Raw genomic sequence first — 7,939 nt, forward strand, 5'->3', positions numbered from 1 at the left:
GCCTTTACTAGTGTATGATCACATAGAATTATACAGTAAAATGGAAAATGAGGAGTGTTGAAGATGCTTTTGTTTTAAAGTGCTTTTCACTTAAATACGAAACAAGTCAGAGAGAGGAATCAAGGTTTACATAAACACACTAGAGGAAACTTCCAACAACCTGATTTTTAAAAGCAGATGGACCCATGAAAAGCTTGTGGTTCCTGAATAGCAAATCACAACAGAAGTATGAATTAACTCTTCAGAAATTCTTTTAATAATGTGAGCCCTGCTAATGTTGCTTTTCAGTGCTGTAGCAACCAGCAGCTTTTCCCTAATTTGTGGTGAATGTGAACACAACCCCCCCTCACTATCCAACCTGGGACCATTTCTACCTTACTCTTTCACTAGATCTACCACAACTTGTTAATATGATTTCACATCAGACAGTTTGAAATGTAGTGCCACAGCAAGACATATAACACGAGAGTGCCTTGACTCAGGTGAGGGACTATATTACTAGGTGAAGAACTTCCACATGAGTATTTTCATAGTCATCTGCAGGGAAAACCAAAGCAGCAGGACTGCAGAACTACCTAACCCTCCCCTCTTATAAATACAGTTGAGCAGAAATTTCTCACTTGAGTGATTTTTTTGACTGCATAGTGCAAGATTGTCAGAGCTGACGTGTTAGTGAGGAAAGGGCTTTGGTTTCAACAAATATTTGTCCCTAAAAATATTTTGGGGGAAAGCCAGCAAATTTTGAATCTGTCAAAATATCTATTAGCATGTTAGTAACTGGGATGCTCCAAATCTACTAAGCTATTTATTTGGAAATTCAAGCTACTTCAAGTTATCTAAACTAAATAATGATGAAATAGTTTAAAAAAAAGTGACCTATGTAATTTTGTTCATGAATATATTTCAAGATTCTAATTTTTCATCCCAATTTGAGCAGGGCCCAAACCTGATATTAAAAAAAGAAAATTAATGGAAGAAAAACATTTTACTTCCAAAAATAAGTTGCAGTTGACTCACAGCTACTCTAGTTTACAGAACCCTGCAAGCATCAATCCACCAATTTATGCCCCAACAGGTGACCTTTCCTGAACTCCCCTGCTTTTGCTTTGTACAGAGCACTTCAAAGACTCAGTGGAGACATCTCTTTTTCCAGGATTCATTCTTTATAGATGTTTTTCAGGTGATGTCTTTTTCCAAAGCTCACATGTACTGAAATGGCACAGGTGGTGTTCATCATCTCTCAGCTTGCAAGGTGTGGCAGGTTCTAGGACTCCGCCATGGGCTGCCACCACTAATGCAGATTAATGGGAGGGTGATTTGTAGATTCAGATTTCTATCATTTGTCTCTAAGGGCCTAGAAGATACTGTTGTTGCTGTGAAGTAGAAGCCAACAGCTGTCTCTTGTTATTCACCTCCTTTAATTCTTCTTTCCCTCCTCATTACTTCCATTCACTCTTTCAGCAATGAGAGAAGATTAAAGAACTGCCAAAGATGAGAAATGCAAAATTCAGAAATGAAAGGAGAGGCTGCATGGACAGGATGCCTGTAGATGACTTTCTAGAGCTTGCGTTGGTTTAAAGGCCAGAAGCTTAAGTGAATGGGGATGAAGTATTGCCCATATTTCCAGGTGCACTCTTAATTTCACTCTCCAAGAAGAAAAAAGGATCAGGTCAAACTGTGTTCCAAGACGTAATGAACAATAAAAGAAACAAAGACCAAAAAGAATAAGGAACCCTTAGGGTCAAGAACATGGTAAAATGTGGGTATTTTTTTCCTAGATGTGCCTTTCTGAGCATTACTGTGCAACTAGGATCTTTATTTAAAGAGAAAAAAAAACCAAAAAAACCCAAACAAACAAACAAAAGAGACAGAATTGTAGTGGTTTCCAAAAGAACTGGAGATTTAATCAAATTTTATAATAGTCAGTGCAAATAAGGGGAAAGTAAGCATGAGAGCTGTGTGTAATTTTACTTGAAAGAATTTTACTGTTTAACAAATCCATGCATTGCAATTACCACTAGCAAATTAAAGAACAAATTAGTATTTCCTGGGATTAAATTCCTTATAATGTGTTACCTGAACTTTAACTGACATTTCCTAAAATTTCACCTTAACTTATGGTAATGTTCTGCTCTGACAGACAGGAGGAAAAAAAAAAGTCAAAGACAACTGATGCTTTCCCTAACAGCGTAGCCATAGGACACTTGTATTAAGAGGAGTTTATGGGAAATATGTTTTTCTTTGAATAAGTTACAGGGTAAATGATCGCATTTCAGATAAGAAGTTGAAGTGGTAGGGACTATTCTATGCAGAGACTATTTCTCTACAGATTCTTTTTCAAGTGCCTGTCATACAATGCAACATGTCAGGCATGTCTTTTTATGTTTGCATTAATAAAAAGGTATTCGTGCAGGTGAGAATTGAAGGTAAATAAACCATCTTAACTTGACCTATAGTTCACCAGTAGCATTTTGTCAAAACTTCTGAGAATTTCCATGACTGCTATGTAACATGTTTTTAACCTGCTTTCTTGAACCAGTGGAGGAACAGAATGCTGTATATTGTCTTTTTGTTCTCTGTGTTTATAGAACTTAGACCTGTGTGGCATTGGTACAAAGCTACAGCTCTTACTCTTCACAGCAATAAGATGTCAATATTTAAAATTAGAAAGTGATGTGGTAACGCTATCAGCTGGAAGGCAAAGTTTCGAAATGTTGGCTTTAAAGCTGAGCCTGCGGATCCTGCTTACTTGTTGTATCAGCGCCACCTGCTGGTATCTCATGCCTTTTCCATTGTAGTGCTGGCAGGAAGTTTTCCCTTAACATTTCATTTAAGCTCTGAAAATATTTGGGAAGGTATTAGAAAGAAAGATTGTTGTTTCCTAAACTCTTTTAAGACCCCACCGAACAATTTATACTGATGTAATTTCATCTAAGGAAAATAGAGTAAGAGGTCTATCCAAATCTCTTAAATCCGATCTTAGGCAAACCTTGCTCTGAAACCAATAGAAAGGATCCAGGGAGTTGACTTCTGGTTTAGCATCATTTTTTTCACACGTTATCTAGCTCATCATATTTTTGCAAATGAAAAAAAATTGGATTCACCAGCAAAGTTAATGATTCTGAACAGATTTGTACACACACTACAATTCACCTGTTGAGATATTTCTAAGGGAGGATTCATCTCAGCTAACAGTCACATCCAGGAATATGTTTCCAGTCCAGCTGAGTGCGTCTTCTATTTTTAGCTGACAAAATGTATCATCCTTTTTTGCTGTTTTGAAGTTGGATTCCACTTCCTTTTTTCTAGACAGCCAAATCTACCAAATAGATGCCCAAGTGAAGTGGAAATAACTTATTCATGCATCGGAAAAGGGAAACGTAGGGATAATGAAGTCTGCTCATTCTTCTGGGAGGCAGCCAGCCCATGCAGCTCTGGACAAGACACAGCAGATGATGTCCATGGTCCAAGTGAGGGGTCAAAATAGGTATCTAAGAGACATGGCAGGGGAGATGGGCCATTGCAGTGCAAGGACACTGGGGACACAAAAATGCTAATGGTACTTACAGAAGATGCTGGAGGTTCTAGAATGGCCTTAGGGAGGACAGAAGGGAAGAAGATGATATTTTGGCTCGGAACTGGAGAGGGATATAATGGGAGGAGATATACAGGGATAAATGGAAATAAGGAATGCAGGATATAGATTTGTGGGAATTTGGCTTCCTTAGTTCTGTTGAACTGTTTAATATGCCTATTTTTCCAGCTTGCCCCACAGCAGAAGCAGTGGAAAGTCTGTTGCAGACCCACCACCTGTAGACTTGCTCTCACATCGATGTAAATATGTCCTCACTGCTTTTCCTCATCAAGATGCTTTCCTACTGCAGTCTCATAAATCTGGTTTGCAGCAGTTGCTGCACTACAGACCAATTGTCAAACCTCTGAAACCTTCATCTTTGTCTGTACTATGTCTCTGCACCCATTACCTCCCCTGAGGGAGGCAAGGGCATGGCTACTGGAGCATCAAAATGAAATAAACATACATTAGCCCTGGCAGAATGAATTTAAATATCCTGATTTTCAGTGCATCTGCAGGAAAAACAGAAAGGCTTGATCTCAAAATAGCCTTAAAAAATACAATAAAATACCTACTTTACTTTTTATTTCACATGTATTGTATGTGGAAGGTTTGTCTGATATCCTTAAAGCCCTCTGTTGCCTTCTGTGTGTTTTTGAACCCTTGGGTCACATAGTGTGAACTGCAAGGTTAAGGTTGTCAGGGATCCTAATGACTTGTACATCCCTTTCAAAGGTATTGAAGTGACCAGCCTCAATTGTCCACTGTAACTGGAGGCAGTTCAGTTCTGCTCTTGTATGCTACAACTGAAGTTGTAGAAGCTATGCTACAACTGAAGCTCTGGAGTGCTTTTTTTGCTTTGTTTTGATGGGGTTTTTTTTATTTGACTGGTGGTTCTTTTTGTTGTTTCTCTCCTCTCTCAACCTTTCATTTTATTCTACTGTTTAGGTTTTGGCAGAAAACTTTGCCATGTGCAATTCTCATCAAGTAAAAGCCAAATACCTGTAATTTATAGACCCTGTAACTGAATGATACATTATTAAATCTTTTCATCATCCTAGATAAATATAACCAGCAAAAACCAAAACGCTATCCTTGATGAAACATTTGGAGACAACCAAACGGAGCAGGGAAATGAAGACACTGTTGCTCTTTTACAGTTATTGTAATATACAGTTTGTAACAAAATCCAATGCAAGTTGCAGAGTTAGGCCAAAGAAATTCTAGGTTGAAATGATGATGAAATAGCAGAATATTAGACCTCAGACACAACAAAAGGCCTATGAAAGTATTTTAACATACTGAGTTTAAGAACTGTAGTGGTTCAGAAATTAGAAATACACATAGATTTTTAAGAGACTGTGTTCTATTTGTTTTGGTGTTTGGTGGTGATTTTGTGAATCTCTCAGCCCCTAAAAAATTTCCTTTAATGTACCATACAATGTTATCAGTTGCAAACCAGCTGGTATATTGTTACCCTAGGCCATGACAACCCATTGTGTTCACCCCAAGCCTTTTCTTGTTCCTACATTATTTTCTATGGGAAATTTCCCTCTAACACAGTTTACTCCACAATCACAAAGCACAGATGCCCTCCTCCTTACAGCATTCCTCTCTTTCCAGCACAAGTTTCATGGGACTGAAGCTCATGGAGAAGCAGTAGTATCAGGGAATTCCCACTGCTGCCCACTACTCACAAAACCAGGTTTAAAGGACAATACATTTTTGGCAAAAAACATGCAAATTAATTTAAATACAAACGCTACGTCAGCACTTACTCATTTGCTTCTTGGGTAGGAAAGATACAAGTTTTCTAATCAAGAAAATATTATAATTCACTGGGACTTCAGAAGTACATTTAAAAGTATTTATCTTACTTATCTTCATTCTCCACACACTAGCATGGAGAACTTTGTCACTTTATATATGTACTTTTTAATTATTATTTTATTTTTACTTGTGTTTTTATGTTTGCTTCTGGACAGCACCAACACTGTAGTGAAATTTTGGGAAAAAAAGACCTGACTGCCAAAAAGAAGATGGTAAATGCTGCTAGTTTTAGTCTCTAGGAGGAAAATATCTAGGATAATTGAAGAGTATTTCAGACATAAAGAAAAAAGGGTACCAAATTTAATTAAAGACCTAGAGCTGCCAGGTAGTAATTAACTGTCTTAAATCTATAGCTGTGTGAGAAAACATTGGTCACAAGAATAATGTTATGCAAATTAAAATGGATGCTTGGGTTGCACAAATTTAAATTTCCAGATATCTGTGACTATGTAAATTTCACTGAGAAAAAAAATTATGTGCTGATCTATATTCAGGTGATCTCTTGAAATGTTGTTGACAGCCTTAAGCAGAGAAGGCAATCACAGAGAAAGACAGGAATAATGCCAATGTTTAGGGAAGATATGCCTGTCAAAATATGGAACGCCAAATTATAAAAAACCTGATTTTATAATAAAGTTATTTGGCTTTTAAAGTGATTACAGTTTAGACATCCTCTCTGCTAATTCAGTCTGCATCACCACAGGACATTTTGACTTAGACAGCAGCTGCGCACCATGTATCAACCCAAAGAAGGGTGAATGAAATAACATGTGACTACAGCTTTATGCTTGGCATAGTCCTCATACAAATGCTTCAAGTACAGGAGCCAACTGAGGGGAGATCCTATTTCTATTCAGGTTCCTTCTTTTCCTAAATCAAGCAAAGAGTTCTTTGCAACCATACATCATCAGCATATAAAGTTCAAAATGTGGGAGCTGCATGAAATGTATTATATATGCAATGTTATATAAATATGTATACATAAAATATATCTCCTCAGTACTTCCGTTCTTCTTTGTCAAGCACACAATATAGTTCTGTAAAAAAAACCCCCAATCATTCATATCTACATACTCCATAAGAACAATATTGTCACCAGTGTAGAGACCACTGTCACCAGTGTCACCATTGACCCTTGAGATGGATCTGGGTACCGGACCGTGGTTTTTCCTGTGTTGTTTGTGGGCTGGGACAGACTGTTTTGTCTGCATTCTCATTGAGGGTTTGGATGGCTATGAAGGCATGAAGTGCACAGTTTAATAGTGCAGCTTAAACGATTCTATGAGATCTCAGCTCCATTTGCCACCATTACCAGCATTTCTGGGCTGTAAGCCAGTGTCAACAGGGTCTAGAGAGATTGATTATAAAGCAGCAGGTGTTTGAGCTGAACAGCCCTAGAAAAAACTGAGGATGGTTAGCTGGCCATTCCAGCTGCAGCTTCCCAGTACCGCAGTTCAGCTTTCAGGTCACAGTCAAGAGGTCTTCATCCTGTCTAGGCTGGAGTTAATTTTCCATAAATGCTGTGTTTTGAATTTGTGACTGAAAACCAGTGTTGGTAACATAATGGTGCTTTGGCTATTGTTGAGCAGGGCTTACACAGCATCAACGCCTTTTCTGCTTCTCACCCTGCCCCACCAGTGAGAAGGCTGGAGGTACACAAGGAGCTTGGAGGGGATGCAGACAGGACAGCTGACCCCAAACGACTACAGGGACACCCCATAAAATATGGCATCATGCTCAGTGTATGGAGCTGTTTTAAGGAAAAGAGAAGACAATCCCAAGATGAAGGGTCTGTCTGGATGAGAACCACCAGGAGTGAAGTCAGGAGAACTGAGCAGTAACTGGGGGAAAGAGAAGGGTCCAGAGGAGGGCAATGAAGCTGGTGAAAGGTCTGGAGCACAAGTCTTTTGAAGAGCAGCTGGGGGAGCTGGGGTTGTTTAGACTGAAGAAAAGAACTCTCAGGGGTGACCTTATGACTCTCTACAACTCCCTGAAAGGAGGCTGTAGCCACGTGGGAGTTGGCAGCTTCTCCCCAGCAACTGGTGACAGCATGAGAGAACATAATCTTAAGCTGTGCCACGAGAGGCTTGAGTTGAACATTTGGAAGAATTTCTTCACAGAAAGGGTGATTAGACATTGGAACAGGCTGCCCAGGGAGGTGGTGGAGTAACCATCCCTGGTTTAAAGAAATAGTGGACGTGGCACTCTGTGCCATGGTCTAGTTGAGGTGGTGGTGTTCAGTCACAGGTTAGACTCGATTTCAGAGGTCTGCTCCAGTCTATTTGAGTCTGTGAAAGGTAATTCTGGCAGTGGGCGACCGTGACCATCGACTCCTTGACCGCCGACTCAAAATGGACCTCGGACTCAAATGGAGGGAAGAACTGTACCTTCACAGTAAGTAGCATGAGAAGCGAGACGTACAACTAGCCAACAGGGCTTTGAGTACTAACTGACAGACAAGCTATGCAATTCGCAACCAATGAATGCTGATGGTTTTGTTTGCTGAAGTGCATAAGCACTATGGCAGCCGGCCCT

This window comes from Corvus brachyrhynchos, unplaced genomic scaffold (assembly GCF_000691975.1).
Source record: "Corvus brachyrhynchos isolate BGI_N302 unplaced genomic scaffold, ASM69197v1 scaffold60, whole genome shotgun sequence".
NCBI classification, from domain to species: domain Eukaryota; kingdom Metazoa; phylum Chordata; class Aves; order Passeriformes; family Corvidae; genus Corvus; species Corvus brachyrhynchos.